Below are 17,710 nucleotides of genomic sequence, written 5' to 3' on the forward strand. Positions count from 1 at the left end.
AATGGGGCTGTGTCCCCACAAATGTTGTTCTCTTCCAGGATCCTGAGGGGGCTGTTGCTGCTGCTGCTGGGCCAGAGGACCGCCACTTGGGGTGTCTCCCTGCCTGGAGACCCAGTGTGCTGGCTCTGGGCCCAGCCTTGCCCCCTGCCCCTTGAAAGGACTTTTGCTGGACTTTGGGCTGTCCTCTAGCGCTGGGAGCGCTGGAATTGCCTCTTAGCGCTTGGAAGCGCTTGCAGATTCCTCCTAGCGCCTGGGAGCGCTTTATTTCATCCTAGCGCTGGGAGCGCTGTAGTTTGTGCCCCCCTAGCGCTTGAGAGCGCTTGATTTTGTCCAGCAGCGCCTGGGAGCGCTTCTGTAAGGCAGGTGCCCACCCTGCACTTCGCGGCTCGAGCGGCTGCCCACGCCGCATATTTGTTTGATTTATTGGATTCACGAGGGAGCCCACTCCTCGGATCCTGGGAAGCCACCTGCCTGCCTAAAAAGCGAGCCGCCGCGCTGCCCGCGGCGACCCGGAAGCACTGGGCCGGCTGACCAATCGCAGCGCGGCCCGAGACAGGCAACCCGGAAGTCCCACCCCCCGCAGCAGAGAAGCTGCCGGCCGGGTTCCCGAGGCTCCCCGAGTGGAGAGGAGAGCCCCGGGACAAGAGGAGAGGAGAGCCGGGAGCGAGAGAGAGCACCACGACTCAAGACGAGTCCCGCCGGTGGAGAGAGGAGCCGGTGAGAGGAACCGCCGCCCCAGAAGCTGACCGGGGAGCGGAGAGAGCGTCTAAGAAGCAGCCGGTGAGTGCCTTGCCTGAGAGAGGCTTCCGGGGCCGTTGCATTTGTGTTCCGAGTCCCAAGGAAGGACTCCACCATTTCGGGGGCATTTTTGCTAGTCCGAGTTCCCCAGAGAGGGACTCCAACGGCGGCCATCGTGGTTACGAGCCCAGAGAGGCTCACTGGGCATTGGTTGCGTTGCGAGTCCCTAGAGGACTCAGGGGGCATTGTTAATTAGGAGCCCCGAGGCTCCAGGGCCCCATTGTTGCTTTAGAGCCCCAGAGAGGCTCAGGGGCCGTGATCTGTGTTGAGAGCCCAGCGAGGCTCCCAGAGGGGACAACCAGTTGTGCAGAGCCCAGCGAGGCTCTTGAGGGGGCATTTCCTTGCTTTTCGAGCCCAGAGAGGCTCATTGCCCATCCTTGTGAAGAGCCTGAGAGAGGCTCAGGGCACCAGTTCTTGTCCAGGAGCCCAGAGAGGCTCCGCAGGGCCACAGTGGTGGTTCTTGAGCCCAGAGAGGCTCCAACTTTGCCCTAACTTTCCCTGCACCAGTTGCCCAGCACTTTGTGGGCAACTGCGACGTTTAGGCCCTGACATTGGGACACAGGGACAGTCACAGGTGGTGACTGATCTAAGTTTTGCGCAATGTTATTGCTGCACCTCTGAATGTATTGTTTATGCGTCATGTGCCTTTACACCTCTGAATGAATGTTATGCATTGCATCATGTGTTTTCCTCTTACACCCCTACAGGTATTGTAATACATAGGTGGTTGTTTTCTCCCTAGTACAGGTGGTGCTAGTGAGGTCCTGGTTACCAGTAATTACTGGTTGTGTGCTATTTTGTGCTATATATTATGTACTAAGTGCTATTTCTGAAAGTGCTACTTCTGATTCCTGACAGTGGTCCAGGTGGCCCTGTCTTGTAAATATCCCCTTGTAAATTCTGCCCGTGCCTCTGGCACATTGTAAAGTGTGTGTTTTATCTAATGTGTTTTAGTGTAATACAAAGGCTATTTTTATATAACCTTGTGTGGAGTTTCCTTTGTGGTGGGCCTTTGGTTGTTGTTGCTGGGGTGCGTGCGCAAATACTTAACCTACATCGCCTCCAAGTTTAGCCTTGCTGCTCGCGCCACGTTACCTAGAGGGTGAGTAGGGGTTATCTTGGCGTGTAACTCCCTTGCCCTGACTTGGGAGTGGTGGTCTCTGACTGACTTTGGCGAAAGCCCTGGCCAGCCGGGGATCCCATTTCCAACAATCATCTTAGAAGAGATTAAAATATCACATTCTCAACTTGGAGTGTAGTATCATGAATTGGTTTGATACTATGTTGCTGTTTAATTACATTTCACTTTTAGGTGTTATTTCTTGGTATAAATGTCGTGAGGCCACAGGCTTTGCATTTGATGTGCCAGTTTTGGTGTGGGGGGAGTTATGGGGAGTTATGGATTAAACCTCTACTATAGCTTGCTAATGTCATCATTTTTTGGTTTTAATTAGTAACTGTAACTGCAATTTTTTTAGGTGAATTTCTGAAATTTCTGAAACATACATTGAGATATAATGAACATACCAATAACTTCACATTAACCTTTGTTTATTCACTGACGTTTTTTTAGGATCATATACTACACCCAAGAGTTCCTAATGGGTAGTCAACCTCACCTGGTCATGACCTTTAGCTGTATGCAACAGAGGGCTTGTCACAGGGCTTTATCTCCAGCCTGCCTCTGCTCCTAAATCTCCTCTGGTGGCCAACAGTTTCTGGTCTTGTACCCCAGTCATGTGCACGGTCGGTTGGCCAGAGAGCTTGGTCTCTGGATAGGCCCAACACTCAACACTCCTTGAGCAGCCAACCCTCGCTGAGCATTACTCAAGTTGATGTGCAGCAGGTTTGGCCTCAGGTCCTGGCCTTAAGGTCCTGCCCCCATCCACTGTGTCTATTCCCCACTGCCCGTGTGTGCAACGTGGCTTTGGGTGTTTAGACAGAACATTGGAAACAGGAATATGGTGGACCAAACGTTTTGTCAAGACTAACGAGGACATAAATATTGTGAAGGTAAATTTCTATAGGTAAGCAAAGTTTTAATATAACTCCACATATATGTACCTTGACAATATATATATATCGTCAAGGTACATAGATGTGGAGATAAGAATAGTAATTCTATACTTACCTATTTGCACTTATTCTGTCAGTGATCCATGGCTTGGCACAGGACCTGGCTTTCAACTAGCACCTGAACCACTGCATTGCAGGGATTGACCAGAGTCTACATGCCAGCGGGTAAGAACTCAACACTTCACAGGCAGTCAAACCCAGCAGCACCTGGGCATGGCCTTCATCTGTGTACAGGGGGAACAATGGCAAGGCCTGAACTCCAGCAATGCCCTTAGACAAACAGTCCCAGCCAGCAAATGTACAACCTGTTGATGTGCATGGGGTGCAGTGGGGGTTTTCCACAGGTTCTGGCCTCCAGCCAGGACCTGTGCCCAATCCAACAAAGGTAACAAACCCCCAAGTGCATAGCCTTCGGCCATGAACTGCAGAGTTGGCTGCAGGGTCTTGCCCCCGGCCAGTCCCTGCACCAGCTCTCCACTGGCAGCCAACACCTGCAGCACAAATATTTTAGCTGTGCTCTGCAAAAGTTTAATGCAAAAAAAACTATTGATGGACATAATGCAGAACAAGGTCATACATTCACCCCAGTACAGAGATCTGGGCATAAATCCATGGTTTTCCAGTTTGGACCCAGCCATATGTAAATCAGTCTTGACCCTGCGCCGAATGGGAATAGTCCAGCCCGAACTGCCAGGCCAGGTCCTCCCTGGACTAGAAACAAGCATTCTAGGCCCGGTTTCGGGGTTTCACCCCTCTTCAGCCAGGATAGCTTGATTCCAGTGGCATGGAGAGCACGGGACTCACGACTGAGCATACCCGTCCCACTCGGGGTGACAAATACAAAAAGAACTATTGATGGACAGAATGTAGAACAATGTCATACATTCACCTCAGTACAGAGATCTGGGCCTAAATACATTGTTTTTTGCTCACCGTGCCATTCCAGTTTGGACCCAGCCATATGCAAATCAGTCCTGACCCTGCACCCAATGTGAGCAGTACAGCCCGAACCGGCAGGACAGGTCCTCCCTAGACTAGAAACAAGCATCCTAGGACCGGTTTAGGGGTATCACCCCTCTTCAGCCAGGATAGCTTGATTCCAGTGGCATGGAGAGCACGGGACTCACGTCTGAGCATACCCGTTCCACTCGGGGTGACAAATGCAAAAAGAACTATTGATGGACATAATGCAGAACAATGTCATACATTCACCCCAGTACAGAGAACTGGGCCTAAATCCATAGTTTTTTTGCTCACCATTGCCTTGCCATTCTAGTTTGGACCCAGCCATATGCAAATCAGTCTTGACCCTGCGCCCAATGGGAGCAGTCCAGCCCGAACTGCCAGGCCAGGCCCTCCCTAGACTAGAAACTAAAAACTGATTAGCCAGAAACCGGTCCCAGGATGTTTATTTCCGATCCAAGGAAGACATTGCTTGGCAGTTCGGGCTGGACTGTTGCCACGAGGCAAGGGTCAGACTGATTTGCATATGGCCATGTCTGAACTGGGGTGGCGGAGTGAGCTAACGAATGATGATGGATTAAACCCAGATCAGTTGACTGGGGGTGAGTGCTTGCATTGTTCAACACTCCATCCATCATCTCCTTTGGTTTTGCTTTGTTTGCCCTAAGTTGGCAGGGTATGCCCAGACGTTGGTCCCTTGCTCACTTTGCCACCGGATTCAAGCTAGCCTGGCTGATGACGGCTGATCATCCAGAAACCGGTCCCAGGATGCTTGTTTCCGGTCCAGGGAAGACATGGCTTGGCAGTTCGGGCTGGACTGTTCCCATGAGGCACAGGGTCAGACTGATTTGCATATGGCCATGTCTGAACTGGGGTGGCGGAGTGAGCTAAAGAATGATGATGGATTAAAACCAGATCAGTCGACTGGGGGTGAGTGCTTGCATTGTTCAACACTCCGTCCATCATCTCCTTTAGTTTTGCTTTGTTCGCCCTAAGTTGGCAGGTTATGCCCACACGTGGGTCCCTTGCTCACTTTGCCACTGGATTCAAGCTAGCCTGGTTGATGAAGGCTGATTAGCCAGAAACCTGTCCCAGGATGCTTGTTTCCAGTCCAGGGAAGACATGGCTTGGCAGTTTGGGCTGTACTGTTCCCATGAGGCACAGGGTCAGACTTATTTGCGTATGGCCATGTCTGAACCGGGGGTGGCGGAGCGAGATAAAGAATGATGATGGATTAAACCCAGATCAGTTGACTGGGGATGAGTGCTTGCATTTTTCAACACTTCGTCCATCATCCCCTTTGGTTTTGCTTTGTTCACCCTAAGTTGGCAGGGTATGCCCAGACGTGGGTCCCTTGCTCACTTTGCCACTGGATTCAAGCTAGCCTGGCTGATGATGGCTGATTAGCCAGAAACCGGTCCCAGGATGCTTGTTTCCAGTCCAGAGAAGACATGGCTTGTCAGTTCGGTCTGCACTGTTCTCATGAGGCACAGGGTCAAACTGATTTGCATATGGCCATGTCTGAACTGGGGTTGCGGAGTGAGCTAAAGAATGTCGATGGATTAACCCCAGATCAGTTGACTGGGGGTGAGTGCTTGCATTGTTCAACACTCCGTCCATCATCCCCTTTGGTTTTGCTTTGTTTGCCCTAAGTTGGCAGGGTATGCCCAGACGTAAGTCCCTTGCTCACTTTGCCACTGGATTCAAGCTAGCCTGGCTGATGTCCGCTGGTTAGCCAGAAACCGGTCCCAGGATGCTTGTTTCCGGTCCAGGGAAGACATGGCTTGGCAGTTCGGGCTGGACTGTTCCCATGAGGCACAGGGTCAGACTGATTTGCATATGGCCATGTCTGAACTGGGGTGGCGGAGTGAGCTAAAGAATGATGATGGATTAAACCCATATCAGTTGACTGGGGGTTAGTGCTTGCATTGTTCAACACTCCATCCATCATCCCCTTTGGTTTTGCTCTGCAGAAGTTTAAAGCAGTCAGCCAACCTTTGCTGCACATAGTCTTCAATCATGCGCGACAGGGGGCTGGCTGCAGGGCCTGGACAGTAACCAGTCCCTCCACACACACATGTTGCATGTGCAAGGCGAACATGTGGCCTTTGGCAAGTGGAGCAGTTGTGCTGTGATTACACAATTTTTTCATTTTGTTTCGCAAGAGTCGCATATCCCATTATTCATAAATCCTGAAGCCTGCCAGGATGTGTGGTACAAAGGGGGTCCTGGATTCCTGAAGTAAACATGGGATTTTTGAATGCTTTGATGAAAATCATTTGTTGAATTTTTATTTTATTACTTGGAGTCCCTTTAGGGACTTTTTAGGGCCCAACACATATGCCTACGGGTCAGAGTGTACCCGCCCTGCCCTTTATGCCCTCTTTCTTTTGAGATTTCCCAACTTAGTGCTCCATGCACCATGTTGGGCAATGGTGGCAGAAAAATAATTTTTCTGTAAAGGCCAGCCAATCAGAAATCAGTGGATTCACAAATATTGAGCCGAATTTGTGAATCCACAGTGGGTGACAGGAGAAAAAGCACCCTTGTCTAGTGGTATGCCTTTTTTTTTTAACTGGATTCGTGAATCCTGCTTGTATTTGCAAATCCTCGGAGGATATACAGATTAGTAGTCCATGTATCTCTAAAATGTAACCTGTTATCGTAAACATTCTGTTTTCCCCTTTGAGGACCTTTCATTTTTGTTTTAAATGTGTACTTGTAAAATAACAGAGCAATGCATTGCCATGACTTCATGAAGTACACATTCCTAATATATTGTTTGGTTCCTCAGGTTTTTCAAGCAAATATGATAAACAAGCGTATGCAAATATATTAATCTTAATTAATCATTTCTGCTGAGGCATATCATTCGTATCAATTATAAACACACAATAATTTCTGGAGGGTTTGTGCTAGGGCATCACATATTGTTTCTCTATCATTGTTCATTAATTTGATGTACCTGAAAGAGCATTTTGCCACTTCTTTTTCTAGTTTATTCTAACAGTTGATAAAATGCCTGCAGTAAAGTGTTAAAAAAGTGAACAGAAAGATCTATAGCAGTGATGAAACCTTCATGCCATTGCTATCAGGTTTGGATGGGCACAACTTCAGCACCCACTTTAACCGAAGGTTGCTGTACGATGGCAAGTGGCCTTCAACAGCTTCCCGAGAGGCTGTGTATTTTCTTTCATATGCACAGCTGCACTGTGATAGTAATAGCAGGATTGCTATTTCGACGGAACAAGAATCCTGGTCCGAACCAGGTATAAGGGTGTGCACCACCTTTTAAACACAAGGTAGGCTTGTTATTTGCTAGTCTGCTAGAGCCAGACAATGCCTTGAAGTAGCAAATGAGGATATTCCTGCTAGAGATATAATAACAATTTAAGAATATATCTTGCTGTTTACAGTATCGATTCATTTCCTCACTGCTTTATTGCTTTTATTCTGTGTGGTTACATTTATTATCATATGGACTAGATTACGTTTTTAAAATAAACATTTTAAAATCAGTGGCGGCTGGTGAAATTTGAAACTGGTAGGCGTATGTAGAAGGAATGAACGTATGTGAGCGAGCACAGCGAGTGAGCCTGACGCCAATAAGGGAGGTTCTCCCCACGTGAAGAATTTTTTTTTTTAATTGCCATCTTTTTGGTGCGATTTTCAGCACTATTTCTGTGATAAATGGACTAAAAATGTATTTCTTCTAGGCATTCATAAAAGAAAAAACTCATACACTTCAGAGAATTTCTGTGTTGCCAAGCAAGTCTGACTTCTGAAGAGGGCTAGGGTACTAAGCAAGACTGCCTTGGCTCTCCCCTTTCCAATAGAAAACACTAATGAGCGATTTGAACAAGTTCAATGGACAAACCTGGGGTCCAGGGAGAATCCCTCTTCTGAGAAAGACATTTAAAAAAGATTGGCAAATGGTGCATTTTAAAGCAAATGAATGCAGCTATGAAAACAGGTACTTTCTTGCGTGATACCTTCATGCCATCTGCCCAGTAAACAACTTCACTGATTCACTTGGTGAACGTCTTATTTTCCCTTTACTGCAATATCACTGTTACGTACTATGAAGTTTATATTTTGGGGGCTTTTTCTACTCTAGTATTTCATTTAAGCAGAAATGCATTTATTAAATCGTGCCACTTAAAACTTTCCATTACACATTCTCTGACCCACTAGACACACAAATGGGTGATCACATGCCAATTCACATATATATCACAAAGAAATGTCATTGAAAAATATAATCTAAGTTAGTATATTAGAAGCTTTCTCTTACAGTGCGTCAAACCACACTTGCAAGTAACCTTTTAATATTACCCAACTTGGGGGCACTCAATTCACAACCTCAGAAACATGATTTGGCTTTGTCTGAATTGCAATGTGTGGCCTGTAGATGATAGCTGATGTCAGTGGTGAGCGTTTAGCTGCCTGAGCCATCCTGGTTTCCGAATGTGCAATCTGAACAAGAATATGACAGGAGGCAGCGCCAAGGCTGGTAGCAATTACTTGAATGTTATAGGCAAATACATCTAATTAGGCCACTGTTAATCAGTGTTTCTGGTCTTGAACGTTGTGAGAACCTCATATTAAGAATGAAATCTAGAGGGGAAAGGGCGGCGTATTCAAAAAGGGTTCTTGACACAGTAACTAACCACATTAGTCATGCATAAGTTATGCTGCAATACACATTAAGTTAAATAGCGCAGCTCCAATGCATAATGAGATGTTCCTAATTGTACCTACAGAGTCAACATGGGAGTGTTACACAAAGTAAATGATGCTGATGGAGATGTATTTACATGATGGTTAAATTGGCATGACAGCCTTCTGCCAGACCACTCAAGAGATACCTACTAGAAATCTGTTTCAAATAGTGAAAATGCCTTTACAAACATTGTCACATGCAATTAGCAAAATGCTAATGAAATAGCAATATGGTAATGAGTGCAATATGCCCAACATATTGCATTGAAGCTGATAGTGTTCATGTAGGTTCATCTTTAACGTTTGTTTGCCTTTGCTTGTCTGCTGTGTTTGATCCTGGTGATGTATGTCTTCTTTGTTGTCATAAGTATTTACCAATCATTGAGACCATACATTATACTATTATGAACGGACAAATGCAACATACATTATTTAAATGCCCATAAATTAAGTTTGTAAATTGCCTGCGTTGGAAAATGAACACTATATCTAAAGGAATGCCATTTCCTAGTGTATATATATGTTAAGTTTAATAATGAAATACATATGAAAAAGACCCAATGTGCATATTGGTGTAGCATGTCTACCATATATGAACCAAATCCATATGCTGGTTTGCCTGCACATGAAACACAGGGACAGAAACAACTTCTGATCACTTTACATTGGGTCCTGGCATTGATCAATACTAGTCGGGTGTCCTGAATCATGTGGCAACGAAGCAGTGCATCAGTATGTAGTGGTACTATGCAGAAGGGTGAAAATGCCTTTTATGGTAAATTACTCACCCCACGCCCCCACCCACGACCAACTCTTTACTGCTGGGAATCAACCAATGAGTGTTCTCCTGAATGTACTCAGAACACACGGGCATTCACAGTCACTTTATGTTGTTCGCAGACAAACCGTGAACTTTACATTGCATCCAGCGCTTCAGTCATATACTAGACAGAGGAAAAGTTTACATTAGTGCGTAGCCGGGAGCAAGACTTAAAAGCCAATTTACCAAAGAAAGCCTGTGCGCTTTGAAACGGATGCTCCAGTACTTATTCTTTGAACGATCTTCTAGCGGCAATCGGTCCGTGGTGCAATTAAAATGCACTGCATAAGAACTATCTTGTAGAAGTAATAACATCTGCCAATAATCCACTGTGTTTTATCTCTGTGACATTGCAGTTATCTTCACTGGGGCAACCCTGTACTCAGAAAGCACTGTGGCATCCTTGTCTGTCACAGATGCTGGCAACAGCTGAAACAGACAATCTAACAGAGCTCTTCTCCCAGCCTGTGTGTGTGAGTGTGTGCTAATCACAACAACCATACGCCTTAATAAATACAATACAAACAGTTTATCAGTTTCGCCGGCATGCCAGTGTGCGCGCATCAGGTACTAGTGTGTACTGTCTAGAATAGGATATATACTGAAACTATACTTTTCCAGTGCACATTCCTATGCGCACATAAACCCAGATGGTTTGCACAAATTGGATATGTGCTGTGCTCTGCAACACGCATGAGATGTGTTGTTTTTTATTTAGAAATTAACATATTTGCCCATGTTTGCAATGCCTCAAATAGGCATTAGTGATTGGTGTAAATTTCATTCAACTATCTTATTAGATCAGGCTTTACCTTAAAACCAAAAGGCGTTAGTGCTGATCACCCTAGTAATGGCCCCTTGAGATTAGTTGGCACAAAATGATGCAAAGCCTTTTTCGCTCTGCGAAAAGTGCACCTTGCCACAGTGCAAGACACTTTTATTTCATTGGATAGCAAATAGCATTTGTTGCTTTGTGCCACTCTGCATCAGGCTAGCCTCAGTAGATCTGTGCACTTGTATGACTTTGGCCGAGTTAGCTCACCTCTTGCATCTCAGTGAAACCAACTAGAAATGGTGGGCACTGCCAATGAAACAACAAACCATGCCCTCATTGAGCACTCAACAGATAACCTCATTGACATTGACAGATTTCTAACTCCATCCTCGACTGGGATCCCGATGATTTTAAGATCAAGCATTGTTTTTTTGGTGTATTGATCAGCCGCTCTCCCTTTTGTTATTGAGTAAATCATGACCCTCAAAACATTAGTCAATAATAAATTAACCTCATAAACCATTCACATACCAGGCGAGGAAGAGAGAGTGAGCCTTCAACACTGAGCGTTTGAGTTGTGTGCTAAACATAACATAGGCCATCTTTAAACTCAGATTGAACAGCGTTGCAAAACGTGGGCTGGCGTCCCCTTTACATCAAGTATAAGAAAAAAACACGAAGAAAGTGAGAAAGGAAATGCATCTGGGATAAAGAAGTCTCGCGCTCACAAAGACTCCTCTGTAAATAGTTATTGGGCAAGTGCGTCCCTACACAATTAAACACAGTCAGCATTATTTATTTTAAACCGCTTATAAATCTTCGATTTATAACCTATCGTCAGCCTTCAAATGCATCTCAAGTGAATTCAGAGAAGGAACAGGAAAGATGAAGTTAATAAAAGGCATTGAAGCACTGGGGAAGGGTCCAGGGTAATTACCAGTTTAGGATCTCGCGGCTCCTGGTGCGTGCATGCATCAAAGGTTGCACACACAGTGTGTTGGATTTGCTTGCGCCCCCTCGCGCCGTAACTCCACTGCGCCTGTCGGCTTCCTTGCAGGTGCTTAGTTTCAAGTAAGGCTCGTGCTTGAAAACCAGTGCGTTCCGAATTCAAAGCACCAACGCCATGACACCACAATAATGCAGAGTTCTCACATATGTCAATCTGCAAAAATTTGTCAAAACTTCGCACACCAATGCCTATTTACTGATGGTATGTCTGCCTTGGGCAACAATAATACTGGACTTCTATACACAACACAAAATGTTATCTTGACTTAATGGCATGAGAATAAGCGGTAGCAGTTGCAGCTCACAATAAGCGCGAGGGAGAGGGGGTCGCACGGGGGGTTGGGGTCCGGGCTGGGAGGTGGGGGGGTTAAAAATAAAGTAAAAAACTTAACTGACTGGCGTGACCGGGTCCGCGCCGCCTCTGCTGTCTTCAATGGCACCTTCGTCTTTTGTTCTGCATTAGTGGCTGGTGGCAACTCCTCTCAGACAACCATCCAGACGATGCCCCAGCAGCGCCAAGATTGGCTCGAGCAGGAACTGTCACCGCCCATAGGAGACCGGGTGCTGCGGCCACTGGCCAGTAGCAGCCCTCGCTAGCTCTCCTAATGTGCAGCAGCAGCACTGCAGGCAATACTAGTGAGCATGTTCGGGATGGTCAGAAAAATTACCAGCCCACACCCTAACATGCGCACTGGGCCTGCCTGCTGTCAGTGCTGCTGTGTCATGTCAGTCAAACAGACAGTTACACAACACATCACAAACCCAACCCGCTCCAGGGCTGCCCCACCCCCTTCCGCGTCCTGGCTGACAGAGTCGGGATTTCGAGTCAGGTCAGCCTCAGGACGGTGAAGTGTCGAGGAAGAATGTGGCCATGCTGTCTAGTTGGGCAATGCCCCAACGCCCTCAATGGACGCACCGCCACTGTTTAAAATGCATATTCTGTTTCTAGTGTGGCTTTAGTGTGTGGTTCATTTATGTAATAGGATTTACCAAGCAGCTGGTAAAATAGCACACAATCTCTGCTATTTAGACAGCCATAGACTAAATATTAGAGATGATGTACATGTTGACCAGCAGCCAGATAAATAGTGTGAAGGAGGTCAATATTTAGCCAACCTAAAAGAAAAAAGGAACTCCAGGCAATGGTAGTGTGGTGGCCATCTTGCAATGGTGATACAACATATGTGAAGCATTTGGAAGTAAGTGCATTTATAAATGTATAATAGTTTGTAAAAATGTGAGTGCATGATTTCAAATAAACTGCTTACAGATGAAAAAAGTAAAATGAATTTTGAATAAAACATTTATGTTATTTTATTATTCTAATAAGACATGTAGAAATCAAACAGAAGCACTGGAGATGGCACACAGATATTTTGTGCTACAGTGTAGGAGTATTTGGCTGTCTGCAACGCATGTTGGATAAATGTTTTATTCACTGATGAGAATGCAATATTTTTGTAATGCTCACAATGCTCCTTTAGATGATTTTTGTTGACCAGGCTCTTTTTTGGTTGCTTTTGGAAGACCTTGGTCTACCTTTAAGTTTCTGTTTAAGAGGGATTGTGATTGCTTAGTATTTGAAATCTGGCCACACAGCCGCAGTCGAAAATCAGCAGCAAAAAGGAAATGGAGACAGATGAGTGGTATCTGGACCTCATAGAGAGAGAGAGACATACGGTAGGCAATTGGGGCTTGGGGGCACAGTGCTTTGGTGCATTTGCAGATGGTTAATTGAGTGAGACACTGTAATGGGGCATCTGTGCACTGGGGAAGTGAGAGCAGTAGGCATGTAAGTAATGCATATGAGTAATCCACAGGAGGAGTTTAATCTGCTGCCTGCGAATAAACACAAGTGTCATACTATTTACCTAGCAGAGTAGGCTTAGGGCATTGCTGCTTATTTGTTCCATCTCATGAGTGCTCACAATGATATTTTAGTCACCTGCACAATGCATCTTGGGAATGGAAGTTTACTTTTTTAACATGTTAAGCAATCTTTTAAGTGGACGAGGTCCTCTCTCAACTGGGCCCTCATTTCTGTACTTGGCAGTGTTGTCTCAGAAAAAGTAATCTGGAAGCCCAGAAGAAAAAAATCGGTGACCGCCATGAAGGCTGCTCTTGAATAAAGTAATTATGGAGAGGTGCTCTGGAAGGAAGCAGTAGGAACAGTAGGAGAATAAGAGCAAGAGGTGACCACCAAGAAAGCTAGGACAACCAGAACATTGAGGACCAGGACAGGAAGAACCATGTTCACAACGAATTAATCTATGAACAAGGGTTACAAACACCAGAGGGGACCAGGAATAAATTGACTTTGAGGGACAGGACAAAAAATACAGCGCTGCCAGCACCAGTGTGAGAAGGATCAGGAGGGACCTAAGGGTGTGAAACAGGGGCATCATGAACCAGTAGGCCTGAAGGAACAGAGGATCATAGGTAGAATGAACAGAAGGCCCTGGACCATATGGAGAAGGAGGGCTATGCGTGCCCATGTGTGCTGACATGGACCACAATGATGAGGATGACCAGGGCCAAGAGTAGCAGATGCACATAGACAGACCAAAGAGGACCAGGAGATCAATAGAAAGAAGGATGGACTGGAACAGGAGGGCCGAGATCACAGAAAAAAACTGTTACACTGTGACCTCTAAGTGTAGAAGACACAGTCTGATGCTGACCCAGTAGTCTGAGGGTGGATCTGAGGACACAAGGACTGAAACTTGATGGAGGAGTATAAAGGTAAATGGGTGAGAATTAATGTGAAGGATGGAAGAAAGGGTTTACGAAACTCAGATGGTTGAAGTCAGGGAAAAGGTTTAATCGATAACAAAAGGGTCAAAGGGATAAGGCAATCAGCTAAGGAAAGCTCAGGATCATGAGAAGGCTCTGATGAGCAGACAAGGGTGTGATGGAGGTTCTAGATAAATCCTTTCAGATGGACCAAAGATGGATTCTGTGTCCCATACATCTTTGTGCAGACATCCTATGTGTGTTTCTCTGAGGTGGGCATGTAGCAAGTGCATAGTAAAAATACTCCTTGTGTGATGAAAGTGTAAATCCATTGTCCTTTGGGATGCATTTTGCATGACGTGAAGGAGAGTAGATAGAGCTTCCCTACATAGTGGGAGTGCATTGACTTCATCCCTGTGGATGACGAATCGGGACCTAGAACTAAAGAGAGGGTGGATGGAGAAAAGGCTAACCAAAAATATTCTGTGATGTTCTTTTTAAAAAAGGGCTGCTGATTAGTTCTTCCTGAGTGATAAGGGGCAGGTCATAGGCTTCTCTTTGTTAAAGTTGTCAATGTTTCTCACAGGGCTTCGATTCTGTCTGTACTGATGATACAACAAAATATAAACTGTTTAGATAGAAGTTGGGCAAATAGTGATATTTGCACAGCTACTGGCCAAATTGTGCATAGTGGCTATTATTTATGCAGTCATCAGGTGCACAATGATATTTCTTTTTAAGTTATTTGCAAGGCCACCGGCAATACAGTACATCATTTCTGCAATTTAGCCAGCTGAAATTTCCTTGCTACTTGCCAGGCTACTGGTCAAATAATATATAATTTCTGGTATTTAACCAGCAGTCACAATTAGGTTTATTTGCTGACTGCATGGCTGCTGGCCTAATTGTACATGTCTACTATTTTGCCAGTAACTGGTTAATGAGGGAAGATTTCTTGTTTGTTTGACTGCTGGCAAAACAGTACAAAGCCTCTGCTATTTAGTCAGTGGCCATGTAAATAGTGCAGTTTCCTTGTTATTTGGTTGGCTGCTGGCCAAACAGTACGAATTCTCTACTGTAAAGCAACCAGCCTGGTAAATTGTGATGATTTGCTGCTATTTGAACGTTCACAGGCCTGCTAGTGCAGAATCTCTGTTATATAGCTAGTGACCAGATAAATAGAGATGTTTTTCTGCTATTTGCATGAGTGCCGGCCAAACAGAACAGAATCTCTATGTTTACCCAGCAGCCAGGTAAATAGTGAAGTTTTTGTGCTATTTGCACAGCCACCAGCCACACAGTGCAAAATGTTTACTAATTAGCCAGCGGGTGAGTAAATTGTAAGTTTTTCCATTATTTGTATGGTCGCCTGCCAAACAGTGCAGAATCTCAAACAGGCAGGCCCATTATGGCTCAGGGAGAAGAAAGTGAAGGACTGTCAAACTTAAGCAGAAGCCAGGAGACAGGTGCCATGATAGGGAAAGCAACAAGCACAGAGTGCGCACCTTGGAGGAGTTTGCCACTGGTCGGGGAGACTGTGTGCCCCCTGCAGCAGTCCAGCTGCATCGGCAAGATTTTGCCTCCTGAGAAGCTAGGCTATCCCCGAGGACATCCTGCACACGACTAGAGACTCTTTGCCCTAGTGCTCCCCTGCCATTGTCTTGTTTTCTGATTTCCTGTCTGCTCTTTGGATAAGTGCCAAAAAGGAACGTTTTGCCGGCCCTTTTACAGTGCTGTGGGCGGAAGGGTGTTGGCCCGAGGCACCACATTACTTAAAGTCAGTGGGGAAGCTGAATACCAACGCCGGCACCCTGAAATGACGTGCTCCACACCTGTCATCGTGGCTGTGCAATACATGAAATAAGAAGCCATTGTGAGGGCAGACACGGCAGGCATACCAGCCATTGAACCTTTCACCATCACATGGCATCCCTCAATACAAGCACCCGAATGGAAACTGTGGGTGTAATGACTTAACCTCTACTTCACGGCCAACCAGGAGGAAGAGGAGCGAAATCGAGCACTGTATTTAGCGGTAGCTGACATTTTTACAAAAATATAACATTCTGTGCAGGGGCTGGGACCCCTGCACACCTACATCACAATGGTTACCTCTCTCAATGCATATTTTTAACCAGTGGTGAACCCGTATTATGAAAGTTTCATCTTCAGGCAAGCCCATCAGGATGCAGAAGTGTCACTAGATGCATTCCATGTAAGACTCTGAGATCTAGGCAGCATCTGTACTTCCATGAATGAACTGGAGGAGATATGGGCACTGGTGATACAAAGCATTAAGCTATGGAACCACACCCTGCACCGGAGATGCCACTCAATGACATACTCCCGCGGATCAAAAGCGTTCAAAAGAATTGTCAGAGGCCGGAGTGTCACATATAGGGGGTGTGTTGCACAAACCCATAAAAATGTAATCTGTTTACCTGGTAGCCCTGAGGAGACCTGCTGACAAGAGCAAACAATGATCACAGTCGAAAAACACCTGTGGGTACTCTGAGGGTCCAGGCCACTGTCAAAACAAATGCCCCACTCGGGGAAAGACATGCTCTTCATGCAAAAAGCTCAATCATTTTGAAAGAGTCTGTCATTCGATGCCACAGTCAAAAGAGAAACCACAGAAATCAGGGAATGTGGACAGAAGCCCCCCTGACACAGGAGAGACAGAGGGAGAATCAGAGGATATGGACGATGATGAAGTGGAAGAGATAACTCACATAGTGTCATCTGTAGAAAATATTTGTCCACAAGCTCTGCCACAGCTGCAGTGTGAGGTTGAAGAAAGGTCCACCACAGTGATGGCCATTGTTGACACAGAGGCCTCAATCAACCTGATGACTTGAGACACCTATGAGACCCTGGGGAATCATCCAACCCACATCCCTTTGAAAGCAAGAGTGTACGCCTACTGACAAAGGCAGCTGTTGATGCTCAAAGGGAAATTCTGGACAACTGTCACACATGATCTTCATATGACCAACACGATTGTCTATGTGGCCCAAGAAGGCAACAGCACGCTGCTATGTGGCCAGATCGCTGGGTACTTATACCTAGTCTGGTTCACTTTGAGGATGCATTCCTCAATCCTGGGAAACATACAGCAGATTTTCTAGACCTATGTGAAGGCACAGGGTGCCTTACGGGCAGTCAGTACAACACCAAATGGTAGCGTTTCACATGAAGTGGAAGCCGAACATAAACAACTCAAGCAAAAAGTAATAATTGAGAAGTTCAAAGGGTCCACTCCATGGCTGTCTCCAATTGTTGTCACCAGGAAACCTGAGCATTCAGGGAAGGTGAGACTGTGTGTTGTTATGTTCCTGCCAAATGTAGTCATAAAAAGAGAGCCGCACATCATCCCTATGGTAGATGGCATAGTATGTGAGTCGAGGGGAACTGAATGGATCTGAGCTCTGAATACCATTAAATTCTGCTACATTCATCATCGAGGTGCATCAGTACTAAGGGTGGGGGGAACTCATGGAGTTCCATGCTGAATTCTATGGAGTGGCTGAACTCAGTACAGCAAGCTGCTTAGCTGATTCTTAGTGCCAGGAGCTTGTCCCGCGCCGTACAATCAGCACGACTGGCACCACGTGTCGCGCCAGTGGGTGCTGCTTCTTTCTGCCGCTTGAGTAGATTTTTTACTCGAGCAGCAGCTTTCTCAATGCGAGCTGTAGCGCCCTGCTGCGACCGCGCATGTTGAGAAATCTTGCTGGGAAGTGGTTCAGTGCTCGATTTTCTCACTCGCGCTCACCAGATCAATGTTGGTGAGCCGCACTTTAGAAAACCCTCCGCCA

The sequence above is a fragment of the Lissotriton helveticus genome, chromosome 3_1, assembly GCF_964261635.1.
Source record: "Lissotriton helveticus chromosome 3_1, aLisHel1.1, whole genome shotgun sequence".
Lineage (NCBI taxonomy): Eukaryota > Metazoa > Chordata > Amphibia > Caudata > Salamandridae > Lissotriton > Lissotriton helveticus.